Source organism: Pinus tabuliformis, chromosome Q, assembly GCF_031772625.1.
Source record: "Pinus tabuliformis cultivar Carrire ecotype Pingquan chromosome Q, CPIR1, whole genome shotgun sequence".
Lineage (NCBI taxonomy): Eukaryota > Viridiplantae > Streptophyta > Pinopsida > Pinales > Pinaceae > Pinus > Pinus tabuliformis.
In genome coordinates this window covers 838,640,026-838,659,305 of record NC_142296.1, presented here as the reverse complement: position 1 = coordinate 838,659,305, position 19,280 = coordinate 838,640,026, and positions in this window count along the sequence as shown.

The window sequence follows — 19,280 nt, the reverse complement described above, 5'->3', positions numbered from 1 at the left end:
ACGTCTGCTCCAGGTACAGTGGGATCTTCCCTCCACCGTCACCTCAGTAGAATCCTAAAGATAATGGTCACTAAGGTTACCAAGCGCAACAAATGCACCTGGGGGAAGAGTCTACACTCCGACAGCACGCAAGGGCAGAGTATCAAGCTCAATCCCCTTGCCGGTTCCTTGACAATAATCCAAGGTTTACCGACAAGTGACCCCTGGCTCCTCGACAATGGTTAATCTGAGGTTTACCATTTGTAATACGTGCGTGTCTGGCGTCGTTCCCAACGAGGGAGGATTGATCCCCTCACTGGTTCGGACACGAGCTCGTGCTTCTCCTTTAAGAGGAGCTTTCCCAGAGTACAAATGAGACAATTGGATTTATTCTATCACAAGATAAGCTACTTGTTTGGTTTTGTTGTCTTGGAGAGTTAATTACTCTCCTACTCCAAGACACTAGCCTGATCTAAATTGGTGTTTCAGAGCCCTAGTAAATAAAAGTTACTAAGTTGATTTTACTTTAAGCATTAATTTTATGGTTTTTCTTAAAGACAAAAGGTAGCGGAAATGAAACCAATGGTGTGTAGACTCGACTCAAACCACTACAAAGATGCACCTAAGATGATTTACGCTACTTTTCTCTTTCAATGAAACTCCTAACTAAGAGAGTTGGAAAATGCAAATTTTATAGAAAACAACTTTCTTAGTAAAGACAATCAAAGAAACAATTCTCTTTATCTTTCCAAGCATACAAACATGACCATTCCTTACGTGCACGAAAATTTCTTTTTCTTTCAAAATCCCTCAAAGCTACTTGAAACAAAACTTTTCAAAGGAGATGTTTTTGTATTTTCTCTTATTTAATAAAGCATATAAATCTATTTTAACGAAAATCAATCTCAAAAAGCTATAAAATCTATGAAAAATTGACTCACAAGCAAATCAAAAAGAAATTTACTCTAAGCAAACCTAACGAGGTAAAAGCCTACAAGGATGATTCTAGGTTGTTTTACTTGACCACAATCAAGCCAAGGACCAGCTAATGCAGAATCAAAAGACCAGTCAAAACAAAACTCAAATCTTTTTGTTCTTTTTGTAAAATGGAATTCAATACTCAATCAACAAGTACTTCGAAATTTGCCAAAGAGACAACTCAAAGGTAAGTTGCTCTCACAGGTAGACTTTACGACAGGTCCGACTCCTAAGAAGGCTGACAAAACCAGAGAGATCTAAGGCTTGACAACTTCTACCGCCAAAGTCACTACAAGACCTACTCAAAAATCAAACCCTAGGGCTTAAACTTCTATGAAATCCATTAAAACACTAAATGCTATCGAAACAAGTTCAGGTGAAGATCTTTGACAAGAGACTAATGGATCTGGGCAGAAAAAACTAAGAAAAAGCAAAATCTAAGAGGAAAAATGCAAAAAATGGAAATTTCTTAATTTTTAGCAGGGTACGCAGGCAACCTATTAAGCCAGGTGCGGGCCCGCTCTGTGCACACAGCAACAGTGCGTACAAGTACGCACTGTGCAATACTCAGATGGTGCGTACTACTGAAAAAACCAAGAAAAACTAAATTCAATCTAACCCTAAGCTAACCCACCCAAATACAAAGTCACAGAGCCAAAAACCAGAAAATAGATGACTTTTCTCAGATCAAAGTTGCATACAAAGGAAAAGACTTTCACATCAATGGATTCCCCAGCGGAGTCGCCATTTTGTCAGGCGGAAAGAGTCGATAGTGCGGACACAACCAACCTCCCTAGGAGCCTAAGACTCTCTAGTGACAAACAAGACAAACAAGAGCAATCCTTCTCTAAACATGCATTTACTATATAAGAAATCAAGTGTTTAGATCCTACCTGTAATCCAACGCTGTTGTAGTAGTCCAGCCTCGCTGATCCGGATGAGCTCCTCCTTCACTTCGAAACCTGCATTCACTAACAATCAAACGATTAAATAGCACTTGATAATCTCATAAAATAAAACATGTTTAACACATAGACCAAGGAGTACATGAAACAACTCATAAATAACAAGTTATTGAGAAGAATGGACTCATTTGCATTAATAGGAAACAAAAGGAACAATTACAACCTGAGCCTTGGTGTTGTGCAAGTCCCTCCCAGGGTCCATCAAGAGTTCTCCTTTACTTTGACAAAGCTCACCCACTTCCAAATAGAACAAGCAAAGATGGCAATCTCTCCTCACAAGCTTCTAAATGGGAGTCCTAATTCCAGCAGCATCTACCCTTAGAAATGTTTAGCTTCCAACCTCCTCTCCCTTTGGCCCATGCCTGTATTTATAGTGCTCTAGAGGAATTTATTCAGGTCCACCATCAATGGGATAATCCCCTCTTTGGATGGGATAGCTCCCTTATTGATGGGATAAGTTCCTCTTTGGTAGGGGTACATGAACCATCTGGAGGCGCTCAATACACATCGAACAACCTTCTAGAATGCTCTAGAAATGACCACAAGTAACTTTTCAAAGATGAAACTTGCGCATTTTGACCTTTATAGGGGTACACACCTGCCCCTTTACATACAGAGCGTACAAGTACGCAGCTTTTGTGAACATTAGGTGCGTATCCGCAAGTAAGGTTGAGAGAACCTGCGTACCCAGAGATAAATACATTTATAAAGACTTTCTCTCTTTTTGGAGTTTGACATGGAGAGCAGAGGCATAAGACTTACCCAGGAGGATAGCATGACTGTTGATAGAGCCATACCAACTGTAAATAGTCATGGTGACATTTTTTAGTGTAACACTTTGGCTCTCACCTCCATCCGTGAGTCTCGCTTTGCTCAACAACACTTCGCCTATGGTATCCTTCCTCTTGACTGTGGATTCAAATATCTGGGGTTTTGGATCAAACCCCTCAGCCAAAAGATAGCGGACTCGATCTGGTTGGTTATTAAGTTGGAAAAAAAGCTCACAAATTGGTGTCACAGATTTTTATCCAGAGCTGGTAGACTTGTCCTTATTAAATCTTTGTTGGAGGCCACACTAGTCTTTTGGATGGCATTGGTATGGATCCCCAGAAACATTCTTGCTATTATACAACAGATTTGTAGCAAATAGCTATGGAACGGTCAACGAGACAAGAGAATATTTGAATGGGTCAGTTGGGCCAAGATTGCTCTGCCCAAAATATGGGTAGGATGGGGTTTGAAAGATCTCGCTCTTTTTGCACAAGCCCTGGCCGCAAAAATGGGCTGGACTTTACTAACTGGGCAGAATCTTTGGACTTCAGTCACTTATTACAAGTACATCTGGCCTCTCTCGATCACGGATTGGATTCGCATGCCCCGTTGACCAAGAACAGGCATATCATCAGTCTGGAAGGCTCTTCTGCACTCTATTCCCACCATTTGCAACAATCTGGCCTGGAGAATAAATGATGGATCAAAACCACGTATAGGTCCAGATCCTTGGACTGGGGGGGAGGAAGATACCAACTCCCCAGAGAGCTAATCCAATATCTTAATCAACAAGAGATAAAGTTCATAGCCCACATTGAAAATCAGGAGAACACTGCCATCTTCACTCATTGGTGGAAATCTGCCCATCAGCTCAGTATACCTCCTCAATGTCACCAAGAATGGTAAGACTATAGAACTGCTCTAATCGAATCCCACATCAGCATAAAGGAAGGTCCTGATGAACTAGTTTGGAGTCTAGTAGAGAATGGATTATACACCCCCAAGGCAAGCTACCTTGAGCTTATATCAAACAGACTACCAGAGCTGGTACATGCGTGGTGGCAAAGCATTTGGAAGCTTGGCTCTCCCCCAAGAACTCAGTTGTTTTTCTAGTGTGTGCTCAGAAATAAGGTCCCCACCAGGGATTCCCTTTCGCACCATGCTCTCTAAGGTCCACACTGGTGTGTCCTTTGTAAGAAATCATCAAAAACCATAGAACAGCTCTTTCTTCGATGCGAAACACCGGGTAGCCTCTGGTAGATCGTCTCCTCCTCCATCCAGTTGACTACTAAATGGGAGGGAAATAACATTTGCAAAGCCTGGGAAGCATGGTGTAATTTGCATCGCAGTTCTAAACTATTATGTCTCCCTCTCCTGATTTGCTGGCACACCTAGCTGGCCTGGAACAGCATTATTTTTGAAGACACTCCTGTTAAATGGCCACACATCTCAGCACAGATCATTTCGGCTTTCCATGAACTGCCTGATCCCCCTGTTCCCTGGCCTAGGAGACCACGTGCTCCCCACCCCCCATTGACAAACACACATCTTGGGCTTTCTTTGATGGAGATGCTCAGAACCAAGGTTGCGGGGGTGGATTTATACTAAATCTTTCAGATCAACATCTTTTTAAGGTTAAGATGGGGCTTGGAAACAGAACAAATAATTTTGCAGAACTCATCACACTTTGACATCTACTGCATTTCTATATTGGTCATGACTGCATCAACCTTCACATATTTGGAGACTCAAAAATCATAATAAACTGGTTCTATAATATTACTGCTTGTCATTCTCATACTTTCAGTAATATATTGGATGAAGTGAATATATTCAAAGCTCAGTTTAACACTATTTCATGTCAACATATTTTCAAGGAACATAACTGTTGTGCTGACGGGCTTTCTAAGGAGGGCACAACACTACCCAGAGGACAGTGGTTGATACAAGAATAGAAGGGTACAAATGAGTACCATTACTATCACAGGCCCTACATTGATCAGATATATCATAGGGCAGAGAGTCCCTAAATTTTGTAAATTTTGGACATGCACAGACTACATTTTTGTATATATTTACAGTATGTTTTTATTTATGCTTATTTACATATCATATATCTATGGACTTTGCCCTGCGTGGTAAAGGTAATATTTTTGTCGATATCTACTTATAAAAGTCTTATATGAACACCCTACGTGGTGAAATGCTTAACAGACACACACACACACCAAATTTTTGGTAAGACAGAGCTCCATTTTTTATTGATGGATGAGGAAAAATGATGCATATGCTGAAAACCATCTACAATATCTAATTTTTCAATTATAATGAAAGATTATGATTTTTCCAGTGGGAATTAAATAAATAAATAAATAAATAAATAATAATAATAATAATAATAATAATAATAATAATAATAATAATAACAATAATAATAATAATAATAATAATAATTAGTATTAAAAAATATTATATTAATATATAAAATTAAATTTTTTTAATGAAAATAAATATTAAAACTTTTATAAAAACAAATTAATATCATTCTATATTTCAATTTAAATTATCAATTACATACTAATATTATAGTTAATCATTATAGTTTGCTAGTGCTTTTAACTGACATGCTTTTTCTTAGATTAAGGATAATAAATCAATTGATATTTCTGAATAGTAATCAAACTCCTCCTTTCTAATAAAATATAAATTATATTTAATTTTTCCACCCTAAAAATAATACTCATTAAACTAAAACTTGGAAAACTTATATTTACCCATAGTCATATTTTCATGAAAAGGAATTTCCCTATATACCTAACAATTGTGGGGTGATAAAGAGTTAGAGAGAAAAATGAAACTAAGATTTTATAAGTAGGTGATCAACCCTAATCTCAAAAATAAAAAAATATCTCTCTGTCTTTAGTAATGTTAAGAAAAAAATAGACATTGATAAAATAAGTACAAATTCTCATGACCTTTATAGTGAAAATAAGCATTGCTCAATTACCAAATTTACACCATGGCATGAAAGACTCTATCACCTTTGTGACACTAAGAGGGTTGAAGATGAAAACCACATTTCATCATCATTCTTGACCTTAATTTTCAAAATATTTTTCTCTTTGTCCCACCATTAGCATACTTACCCCTGGGACTAGAACATCTAATAATCAAGCAAAGGATTTCATATTTTTTCAAGGACTCAGTATCACAGCCTCGAAAGGCATATCTAACTTGATCATCATTGTAGATTCTGTAATCATCCTTCGACACATCATTGCAAGATCTTATCTCATGGATCAAAAACTTAAAACAATCTTCAAAAGGATCTATCTCATAATAAAAAAATATGTATATTCATTCAATGTTCCATGTTTTGAGATCCACCAACATGAAAGCTGACAAATAGAAAAACAAGGAACAAATCTAGCTAGGGGGAATTTAATAGTGAATGGGATTATTGACCAATCTCCTATCCCATAGTTTAATGCCTCTTTTAAAATTAGAACTTTGTCGTCCCTTAAGTTTGGTGAGAAGAGTACACCTACCCCAAGCATGCAATAACATGGGTCAAGTGAATATATCATGCTTGCTCTTGGTGTTACTCACACACAACTTTCTAAGTGGAATGTCAACTCAAGAGGTTTCACTTGTGAGGATACAATGCCCCCTCATTTCTGTGTGTGTTGTTAGCAACCTTGCTTGATGGGGTGTTTTTTGGCATGCTAATTTGATTGCTATTATATTTTTTTAAATCTTTTGGGAATTAATTTCACCACTTATAAATTAAATTATAATTTGATTAATTTAATTGTTACTTGTTGATAAACTTAAAATGTTTCGTTCATAGTTACTCACTTTATTTTCTTAATATCATCATTTAAGTAAAAGAAATTATCAACACTACAAATTAGGACATAATTTCAATCAATACAAGATACCTATATGTTGACCTAAGATTAAAAAAATGAAAATTGAAATATAAAAGGTAAGAAACAACAAAAATAGAAGGGAATACACTACATAACAACAATATAAAAGGAAACAAATATCGAAAAAAACCTAGAAAAAAATCACCGTTATTTTTCTTTCGTGTTTTTTTCTTTTTCTTTTCTTTTCCATGAAAAGTCCAAAAACATTTATTATGGAAGTTTGTTAAAGATGCAATGAGCAACCAATGTACTGTAATGACCAATATAACCATGAAACCAAGTGATCAATGATAAAAAAGAGATTGACATATTCAACCCTCTACTGCAACCGATATTAAACCCTATATCTTCTCAGTATATGATGATATTCGACATTCATCTTCCATTTGCATTGCCATACACATATCACCCTCTAACATTCCTCTTGAAGGAAGGTAGGTCACTACCTGGGCCCGTACTTTTACCATTTTGGACTCAACTTATTTTAGTTAATGTTTTGGGAATTCTAACATGGATAAAGGAGTGATCTAGATAATTAACCAATCTTGATTGCAAACATGTTAGCTCACCTTACTAGAGCATTAGTCTTTGGCTCTAGTCTAGTGGGTGTTATTTTTCATAGGGATATATTGTTCTTTACTTTAATAATTTTGTTTCCCCATTAACACATTAAGTTCATCCCATAGCATCATAAAATTATACATATTTACATCATTATTCATCAAAATATGCAACTATGTAGAAAGAAAAATAACATCATCATCAATGCAGTGAAACATAAAGGAACAATAGAAGAAAAGCATGCACACACAGAGACACTAGGATTGATTGGAGACTAAGGAAAAACCCACTATGGGGAAAACCCTTGCAAATCTTCTTCTAAGAGATTTTCATCAAATGATTTAGGAAAAGAGAGTACAATGATCTATATCTTCACAACAACTAGAATATCCATGAAATGCATCTAAACATCAAAACTTTGATTCAGATAACTGTAATGTACTGTCACTGCATGTAGCCCATTTGCGAACACTTCTGTCACTAAGAGAAATTTTTGGAACACTGAAATCTCATCTTGGAGTCTCGGTCGTGGAGGAGGATCTATGTGAGTGACTATGACAGACTTGGTCGCTCTCTATGAATTGCATGATAATGACTATGGCATCTTGGTCGCTCCCATACCATTATGTACAAGCGACTGGGGACTAAACTAATGCATACTCACAATCACTCTCTTGAAGACTTTATGCCAACATCTAAGGACCCTAAGTCGCTCTCATGAAAACTGGGTGTCAACGTCCAAGGACCCAAATTCTTAGTTCTATGCCAATGACGTTGAATTAGAAAACACTAGTTCAGTGTGAGCTTCATCCTAAAGTTTCGGACCCTTGACCGAGGTTCCGCCATCAGACCTGTGCGAGCCAAGACCAAAATAAAAGAGGAGAATATATCTTGATGTGTGTCCAAATGAGCTTGATGTATCTCCTATTTATAGGCTTCCATGAGGGTCCACTTGACCTATCCTTTGGTACATGTGCATAGGGTCGACTTGATCCAAAATATATGTATGAATAAAATAATTCATAACTCAACTTCTGCTTGTCCAAATGAAGTGATCTTTAGGTCGATTTTGGCCCTCTTGGAAAGATGAATATGATGACATCATCATATCCATAAAATGAGTAGTCCAAAGTGGAATTTTATAATTGTTGCATATTTTAGCACTCCCTCTCAACTAAGGAAAATTCCACCTGCCAATATCAGACCATCAATCAACATGACATACATCCCATATCAAGTATCTCATCATCCCAGATCATTAATGTACATATCTTGATAATTCCTACTTATCTCTCAATTTTTCTTGCTCATATGCTGAATATTCTTGAATCTAGAAGAAGAAGAATTTGCCACCCAAGGGGAGCTTAAGCTACCACCCTCTATTCATCGGGTTACAACTTGGAATATCTATTAGTGGGCTACTACCTGGAATATCTGTCAACGAGCTACACCCTAGAATATCTGTTAGCGATCTACTACCTGGAATATTAGTTGATAGGCTACTACCAGAAAAATCATTCAATGGGCTACTACCCAAAATATCAGTCAATGGGCTACTCCCCAGAACATCTATCAATGGGATACTACCCAAAATATCAGTTGACAAGCTACTACCTAGAAATATGTCATCAGGCTACTACCTAGAAATGTCATCATGATACTACACATAAATACCATTAGGCTACTACCCAGAAATATCGGAGGGGAGTCAGATCAGCGACTCACATCAACATTGGAAAGCATATCATCAAGGAGCACATCTCAACTTGGAACCACATCGGGGAGCTTCTACTCAACCAAGAATCTCATGGGGGTGCTACTACTACAACCCCATATGGAGAAATAGGTGATATAGGGGAGCTACTACTCTATCCATCCTATTTCCCACTGATCTTCCCATCAATGACCCTGAATAGTTAAGTGGTAGAACACCTACATCATATTCCTATCTTAGGCGAGATACTCGACTTTCCAAAGTTAAGGATCTCACTCTCCCAAGCCTCCTCAACCATTGGCCAAAGGAAGAGGAGTAATCCCAACAAGACTAGCTTGTGGGTATGATTCCAACTTAGGTATACTCTGCAAATACCAAGATAGGGTGAGCTACTATTCCAAGCCTATGTGTAACATATAGGAGTAACTCTCTATTGTCCAGAGTTCCCTCTGTTAGAGTCGGTCTGGTCAGTCCTCCGTCAGAGATCAAAACTCTTTATGCATTTCATTTTTAGGTGTACCACTCCATTCATTCAGCTGCATTCCACTAGGGGCATGCCATGATCTGACGGAGAAAGTCATGCTAGTCATTTCCCCTCATGTCTGGCTCCTGCTGGTTATGTCTTTGTGTCAAATAATCAAAAAGTCCATAACAGTCAAGGTCTGGTCCTTTAATGGACAAAAGTCATTTTTTGTCATTAGGTCTAGGGATTGATTAGTTTGGTCTTTAAATATGTCCAGTAAAGCCATGCAGGCCAGAGTAATGCTCCTGCAAAGTAATGATCCGCAGATTTTCATCATCTTATTGATAAAATTCGACGGTTCTTCAAAACTCTATTTTGAAGAAAAGTCAAACAGTGCTATTGGTGACAAAATTTTCAAAAAGGGTCGACAATTGATTTCTTCAGGTGCAGTCATGGTTTCTGTGGCCAAATGCTCTGTCATGCAATCCCTGCAAAAAAGTGTTGAAAATTTCATCGTTTGAGCCCAAAATTCAGAGAAAAAGTGAAAATCAGGGTTATATTAAAGTCAGTGAAAAAAAAAGTGTTGAACAGGGCATTAGAAAAGTGGGGTTTTTAAAAAGTAAATTTAAAACATGACCTCCAAGCCTATATACACAAGTTTCCATCACAAAACAAACTGATTGTGCAATCAAGGCATCGGGAGAACGTTGCAAGGTAGTGAGGCGAGCAATTGAGCGATTTGGAGCAATTGAGGGAGTTTCAGGGTGCGCAGCGCACACAGGCAGGAGCGCGGCGCACACACTGGGCGCAGTGCACACAGAGCCCACCCGCAGTGTTAAATCATAACCAGCGTGGCGCACATAGAGCGCGCGGTGCACTGGGCTTTGCGCGTGACACACAGGGACAAAATGCCCAGAACTTTACCAAATAATCTCAAATATTTTGTGGAGCTCATCTATTTGCAAGGTATGCTCGAAACATAACTTGTGCATCAAATTTTTATGGGTGATATAAGGGTTTTTATGCCTGTAATTAAACGCAAATTTTTTTTCATTACGAAAACACAAGAAGACATCAAAGAAAAACTATTCTGCTAGGGTTTGTGCCACAGTGTTGTTGCTACCAAGGTTATTTTTCCTACCCTACCCTTGTTCCTTATTCCCCTATTGCATTCTTCCTACTATCACTACCCTAAACTCTACCAAACTCCTTATTCCCTTACCCCTCCTCCTATCACTCAATACAAACCCTAAAACCCTACCTTGCCAAAAAAACCAAACCCTACCCTATCAAAATACCCCAAAGCCCCCTACATATCCCTAAAAAAAATTCTCCTATAACCCCTATTCCCATTATATTATCCCCCTCCTAATACTCCCTTGTTTCATTGTCCCCTTGGTGGCAGATTATCAAAACAACATAGCTTTCATCATCATCAAAGGGGCAGCCTTAATTTAGTTTATGAAACAACAGTCATGGCATCCGAGGTTTCATCAGAGTATGAGGAGGAAACCCACAGTGATACATCTTCATGAGAACAGGCCCCCAGGAGACATCACCGGAGTGGAAAACATGTTAGAGATGAGCCAAACACCCTCACCGAGTTGCAGGCATGCCCTCTTGCTATGTCATGTTTCCAGCATTTAGCATGTCTTGAATTTTGTCAAAGGGTGGCAAATGTCAGAGTTCATCATGAGTTGGCTTGTCTTTTTGCACTTCACCTACATGGAGGTCAGTCTATCTCGGCTGGGGCCACTTTCACATTGACACCCAAAACCATATAAGTGGCAATAGGCATACCAAATGTTGGAGAACAGTGGCATAAGAAGAAGAAGGTGGAGAGGCATCATTATGAGCCTTACATTAAGGCCAGTTGTTTGAATCAGCTCACGAGAGTTTTCCCATTCAGATTTTTGAGAGATGAGTATGCTCCACTCATGAAATTGATCATGAAGTACTTCAGTTGTGAGGGGAGGTTTTCTCGCCTTTATGCCTATCACATCAGGTGAACGAGAGATCGAATTCGTTCTCCTCAATGATGATGAGACAGATACAAAACCAACAAATGCAAAGCTTACAGAGATAATTCAGGAGCAGCAATCAGTGATTGAGGCCTTATCCCTTGAGTTGGAGAGGGCCAAGTGGAACATGAAGTACCTGGAGCAGAGAAACAAGTAGCTTGAGGACCAGGGGGCAATTATGGAGCTGCAAAACATTCGTGAGCATCGCCAAGCTGCTCAAAGGAGAAGAGTTGAGCTCACATCATTGGAGCAAGAAATCAATGAGGATCGGGAGGCCAACCTCGAGAGCATGAACATGCACTTGGAGAGGCTACTGGACAAGGCCGATCAGGACCTTTCCTTGCTGAGACATATCGCTTATCATTACAAGACACGAAATATGAGTGCAAGGGCCCGGCTAAGGAGTTTGAAGGCGAAATTGAGGAAAGCAACAAGAAAAGAAAAAGAGGCAAAAGAGAAAGATCGGCTTCGAATCTTGGCTGAGGCTTCCTTGGCCCATGATAACACCCCATAGAGAAATTTCGGCCCAAATTTCAAGAAACTTGGGGAAATTTTGGTCACATGACAAATTTTTGGGCAAAACACAGGATTTTTTTTCCCTGTGGCACAGCGCTAAAAATCTAGAGCTCCAAATGAGGAATGGTTTGCATTTTTGGATTCAGCATGGAAAATCACGACTATTGGTGCCCAGAAAAGAAATTTTGGCAAGATATGAGTCTCCAAAAGGTCAAAAAACACCCAAAAATGGCCTCTCTGCCCCTTTTTTGACACACAGGAAGCAGTCTTGGGAGAATGAATATTTGGAGGGGAAAATGAGCACCAAATTCAGAAATTCCAGTTGGGTTAGAAAGTAGACAGGACATGATTTCCAACAAGCCCACTTGGGAACATTTTGGAAACCTGAAAGTGCCCCAAAAAAGGCCCCAAATTAGCGCGGCGCACAGAGGAAAAATTTCCAAATTTGCTTCCGTTTCGCGAAATTTAGGTTCGCGACTTCTCCAAGTGGGCCCGCTCATCTACACTTCGGTTTTTTTGGCACCAAAGGTGGAATTTAAAGAATTTTCTCTTCATATGGGCTTCTATCCAAGTAGCGAAGGAATGCAAATGGTCACCCAAGCCAAATTCATGTTTGTAGCGCTGCACCTGTAGCTGATGGTTGGCTCCTCATCTCCATTTTCTAATGATTCGAGTAAATCCCCAACCCTTGGGCGTTCTATCTCTTCATGGAACATTCTATATATTGTATGTAAGCTATTTGCAAAGGGTTGGTTGGCTTGTAACTTCTGCGAGACTGTGGGAAAGAAACTCTGTTTCTTCACTATATATTTTTGACAGAGAATTAATGAAAGACAGCGGCTCTGTTTCATGAGATTCTTGTGGTTGTGAGTGTAGAAAATGTGTCTCTTATGATTTCATATGTATTTTGTTATGTTTAAAATTCGATTCATGTTCGTTTCCAGTGAAATTTTCTGAGTGAGATTAGGTAGAATTCAATTTTATTGCTCTGCCTATGGGAAAATTTCATGTTCAGTGTTCTTCTTCTGTTGAAAAGGATTCATGTTCCTATGCCCTTTTCACACTCCTCAGCAATCTCTCCACTCCGCATTATTCCAAAATAAATTGATACACTTTCCACCTGCCTTGCCTCACGAAGTAATCTATGCCTTTGTATTAAATTCTCTGTTCTTTGCTGACCGTTGGTCCCATACCATCCCAGAAGCTCTGTCATTTGTAAAAATTGTTTCTTGTATCCATATTCACTTACTAGCCTAAGATCAATATTTCATTGTAAGTCATCTCAGACTGTTTTTTGCTTATCTATTCACTGAGCGTGACTCGGAGAGAGCCCTCTCTTGTTCTGGTAGGGCTAGCTACCAGACTGAGCATGGTTTGTAGTTACCCTGAATTTCGCCTTCCTTCAACCTAGGGCAGATTTAGGTGCTAACATAGTGGCAACTCCGCTGGGGAACAAAACTGAAATCAAATCCCCTTGTTTCATAATAATTCTAAGCTTCTGGATGATGAGCTTAGGATTGGATAGGCTGAGTAAGTTGGTTGTGTCCTGTGATTTTCCTCAATAGCATGCTAGCTTCGAGACGATATACCAGAGCCAATCCAGACCCGGATCCTCCTCATATCTACGAAAATTCCAATTTGATTCCAAGACTCCTTCGTTAAGAAAGCACCATAACTCCCGTGTTCAAGTGTAATTCATGTCCTGATATTTTTGAGTATCTTGAAGAGCTTGAGTTTGACGAACGGTTTGAGATATCATTTTTTGAGTCTAAATCCGAAAGGGTTGTTGATTATACTGTCCCCAATCCACAATTTATTGTAGATTTAGAAACAGAAAGAGCTAACCAATTGATCGATAATTATATTGTGGCACAACCCCAAACTCTAATTTCTAGCCCCTTGCAAACTGTGCACACCCCTCCAACACCTCCAAGGCCAAATCCACCAAGAGTGATGGATACCCGTTTTGCACCCCTTGTTCTGCCCCAAGTTCTAGATGATATGCCAGCAGATTATCAAAGTAAAATCTCATTTTTTGACGGCACTCCTAACAACATTACTGCTCAGCAACATGTGGACAAAATGGCAGACTTCTATGAACTCCATGAGATCGATGCCGAGAACGTGGCAATGAGACTCTTTGTACAGACATTTGCAGGTGATGTGAGGAAATGGTTCAGAGGTTTTCCGGCAGCAAGTATCACTACCTTGGTCGAACTAAAAAGACAATTTTTAAATCGATGGGAAGTGAAAAATAATCCCCTTCAAATTCTGGCTGAATATGAACAAATCAAACGGAACGCTGGTGAGTTGGTCCAAGATTATTGTGTTAGATTCAATACAGTTTATAACGAGATTCTAGATCATCTAAAGCCACCTATGGGACTTGCTATGATGAAATTTCCAGATGGTTTTGATGCTGATATGCCCTACCAATTAAGAGAGAGAGAATTGACCACAATGGAAGACATGCAGAAAATTGCAGTCAGCGTTGAAGCAAATCTGCTGTCCAAAATAGCTAGAGCGAAAGCAGAAAAGAAAATCACTGTGAAAGAAGAGTCTTCTTCAATGGATCAACTACTCAAAAAGGTAGAGTAGATGCTTGAAAGGGTGAAACTCGACAAGCCTGAGCCACAAGTTAGAAATCCTAACTTCCGTGGCCAGTAGTAGCCACAATATAGAATAAGACAGAGATATCAGTGAACCCAAGAGCAGGCAGCACAACAGCCAGTACAGACACCTTTGCAGCAAAATTTTGTGCATGGACCGAAGTCAGATGAGTACGGGAATGTAATAGGTGAAGAAAACCACCTCTTTACTCCAGATGAGTTGCCTACTTACATTACTGAAGAAGAAGAGTATGCGGTGAGTTCAGCTGCGCACAAAGATGCAGATTTCATCCTAGCTAGTGACACTGTTTTACAAGAAGAATCAGAGGAATATCAAAGGGGGTATATGAATGCTCTGTCTGCACAGCAACAACCATATTCACTTAGAAACAGAGATGTGCCGGCCAAAACAATTTAGAAAAAGAAGGAGGTTGAAACAGCAAAGAATGATTCATCAGCTACACAAAGAAAAGGAAAAGAGGCGGTTGGTCCGGAGAGCAGCAAATCAAAATTAGCAGAACAATCACAGTAGCAAGCTGCATCAAAAGAAAAAGAAAAGAAAGAGATCCCAGTCAAAGAGGTAGAAAAGACTCCCGCTTTTAGCTTAGAGAATGAGATTTCTAAGTTAAAGGTATCCATCCCATTGATTGAAATAATGAAGAACAACAGTTATAGAGTACAGATATCTAAAATGTTGAATTTGAACCCAATGTCCGACATGGTAAATGTAGAAGATGATCAACCTGAAATGATTTTTGGACTAGCATCGAATGGTGAGTCTCCTGATAGCGATGTGCCACCCTTTTACATTAGTTTAAGATTGCATGATTTTGTGTTACATAATGCCATGTTCGATTCCGGAGCTTCTCACAATCTCATGCCCAAGGCTATCATGGATAAGTTCGGTCTGGACATCACCCGATAGGACCATGATCTCTATTCATTTGATTCCAGCAGAGTGAGGTGTATAGGACTCATCAAAGACTTGGTTGTGAGTTTGGATCAACTTCCCATGAAAAATGTTTTGATGGATGTGGTGGTAGCAGATATTCCTCCAAGGTTTGGCATGCTTCTTTCTAGGTCTTGGGTAACGAAATTGAAAGGGACACTACAACTAGATTTCTCCTATGCAACGATCCCGGTGTTTGTACAAATGAGGAAATTATATCAGGAACAGAAAATGAAATATATGATCACAAGCAAGGAGAAACCTATAAATCATCCAATTAACTATTTACATACAGATTTAGAATCTTTTGTTTTGTTTTCAGATAGTTTAAATGATATAGATAGTTAGATAGTAGAAGCAGATGATATTCCGGAAATAACAAAAAATTTCAGAGAAATTTCGAAGAAAGAAGGACAAGAAAAGCAGAAAAATGTTGGGCAATCAGCTGAAAGCAATGGACAGCAAGCAGGCAAGGCACGGAGAACAGATTTCCAGCACTTACAAGAGGAGTAAGAAGGCTTGTGGACCATGGATTTTGATGGAGCAATAGGAAATGATGGCGTTGTAATTGGTGTTTGGGTACGCAGTCCTTTCTCCGCCCCAAACAAAGTGCCTAGCATGGGAGGGTTTGCTCTTACAAGCTGGCCTTTGCGCGTTCAAACAATGAAGCTGAGTATGAAGCTCTGATTGCTGGCTTGAATATTCTTAGAAAGCTGAATGCTAAAAGGATTTCGGTATATGGCAACTCCGAATTGGTAATAAAGCAGGTCAGAGGTGAGTATCAAGAAAAGCATCCTAGGATGTGGGCCTAGCATAATGCAGTTTTAGACATCTTAAAATTATTTTCAGAATACACCTTGACATGTGTGCCTCGTATACAAAATAGTATTGCTGATGCTCTTGCCAAGGCAGCAAGTAGTTTGAAGATCCCCATGAACTCCAACAATAAATTTGAAATCCATGTCAAGCATCGTCCAACCATTCCAGACAATCAGAGATATTGGCAAGTGTTTCAAGATGATGAGGAGATTAAGGATTTTCTGCAAAACAAAGGCAAGTTCAAAGAAACCTCAATTGATGTAGAAAATGATGATGGTAAAGGGAATGGTACAGATGACATGCAAATCAATGAAATGGACGTGTTGCAGCTGAATAATAACATTATTCCTAAAGGCTTGATACCTCTAGAAGAACTTTTTGATCAGGATGATGTAGCCTGCAAGCCAACATTGCAGCCAACTGAGAAGGGTGTAGAAGAGGTCAACATCAGAACAGCTGCCAATCCTAAGTTGGTAAAATTGTCTAAAGCATTTCTGCCAAAGATCAAGGACAAATACATTAGTTTGATGGCTTCATTTTTGGACATAAATCTGATCACTGCTATGTCTGATGAGAATGAGGAAATATCATCAATTCAGGTATTGGAAATGTTTGCTCTGTCCTCATGGTATTCAGATATAATATATGTGCTAAAAAAATCTATCAACACCGCCCGACATGACTAGAAACAAAGCGAGAACACTCAAGTTGAAGGCTGCCAAGTTTTGCATTTTAAATTCTGTGCTATATTGGAAAGACCCCGATGGCGTTTTGTTAAATTGTTTGGTGGAAGAGGAGGCAAATAAATTCATGGAGGATTTCCATGGAGGAGAGTGTGGTGGTCACCTTTTTTGGAAGTCAACAGCAAATAAAATTTTGAGAGCAGGGTACTATTGGCCTACACTGTTTGCTAATGTGTACAAGATGGTCAAGCGTTGTCATAAATGTCAGATTTTCGAAGGAAAATAGAAACTACAGCCTTTGCCACTTAATCCTATCGAGGTGAGCGCTCCTTTCCAGCAGTGGGGGTTGGATTTCATTGGTGAAATTCATCCCACTTCTTCCGGACAGCATAGATGGATCCTTACAGCGACAAATTATTTCACAAAATAGATTGAGGCAGCTCCCACCAGACAAGCTACAGATACGGTAATCATTTCATTTCTTGAAAATAACATCTTTTCTCGCTTTGGTTGTCCAAATAAGTTAATCACTGATAATGCAACAACTTTCAAATAAAAAAGGATGGTAGAATTTTGTCATAAATATCACGTCATTTTGGGTCACTCAACTGCCTATCATCCGCAAGGCAATGGATTGGCAGAATCTTCGAATAAATAATTGGTCAACATCATCAAGAAGCTGTTGGAAATAAATAAAAAGAGTTGGAATAATAGGTTGGTCCATGCGCTTTGGGCAGATCGGATCAGTCAGAAAAAATCCATTGGTATGTCACTGTTTGAGCTTGTTTATGGAGTTGACATAGTATTTCCCACCTCTCTTGCTGCCCCGGTAGTCAGACTTCTTCAGGAGGCAAGAAGTGAAGAAGATCCCATGCAGAGAAGGTTGAATCAAATGGTCCACTTGCAGTAGACAAGAGACTAAGTTTTCAAGAACACATCCAAATTGTAGGAGAAAATAAAGAAAATCTATGACAGAAAAGCAAAGGCAGATAGATTTCAGTTGGATGATGTGGTGCTGAAGTGGGATGCAAGGAATGAAGAGAAAGGTAAGCACGAAAACTTCGATAATCTTTGGAAAGGTCCTTTCAAGATTGCAGCATATAGGGGTCAGAATGCCTTTCTTCTGAAGGAAATGAACGGGGAAGATTGTCCAGGAGGGCTGATCAATGGTCGGCTACTCAAGCAGTACCACTGCTGAGCTATTAATGCTACTTCCACTGTCATTGTAAATACCATTTTTATTTCAGTTTGGTTTCAGTCTGTCAAGTTAGTTTTTGAGTCATTTCAATGTCAAGTTTGAGTCAATTTCTTGGTAATTTCAGTTTCATAAATAAGTCAGAGTCCTGTGTTGTAGTCTAAATGATGACTCCATAGCCCAATGGACAAAAGGCACTGTCTAGATCCTCCGGAGATCTGTTGTTCTTGGCACCTCCAAGGAGCTACCATCCCCCATTAGAGCCAATGTTAGAGTCGGTCTGGTCAGTCCTTCGTCAGAGATCAAAACTCTTTATGCATTTCATTTTTAGGTGTCCTGCTCCATTCATTCAGCTACATTCCGCTAGGGGCATGCCATGATCTGACAGAGAGAGTCATGCTAGTCATTTCCCCTCATGTCTGGCTCCTGTTGGCTTATGTCTTTGTGTCAAATAATCAAAAAGTCCATAACAGTCAAGGTCTGGTCCTTTAATGGACAAAAGTCATTTTTGGTCATTAGGTCTAGGGATCGATTAGTTTGGTCTTTAAATATGTCTAGTAAAGCCATGCAGGCCAGAGTGATGCTCTTGCAAAGTAATGGTCCACAGATTTCCATCATCTTATTGATTAAAATCGACGGTTCTTCAAAACTCTGTTTTGAAGAAAAGTCAAACAGTGCTATTGGTGACAAAATTTTCAAAAAAGGGTCGACAATTGATTTCTTCAGGTGCAGTCATGGTTTCCGCGGCCAAATTCTCTGTCATGCTATCCCTGCAAAAAGTGTCAAAAATTTCATCGTTTGAGCCCAAAATTCATAGAAAAAGTGAAAATCAGGGTTATATTAAAGTCAGTGAAAAAAAAAAAGTGTTGAACATGACATTAAAAAAGTGGGTTTTTTAAAAGGTAAATTTAAAACATGACTTCCAAGCCTATATACACAAGTTTCCATCACAAAACAAATTGATTGTGAAATCAAGGCATTGGGAGAACGTTGCAAGGTAGTGAGGTGAGCAATTGAGCGATTTGGAGCAATTGGAGGGAGTTTCAGGGTGCGCGGCGCGCACAGGCAGGAGCGCGGTGCACACACCGGGCGCGGCGCACACAGAGCCCACCCGTAGTGTTAAAT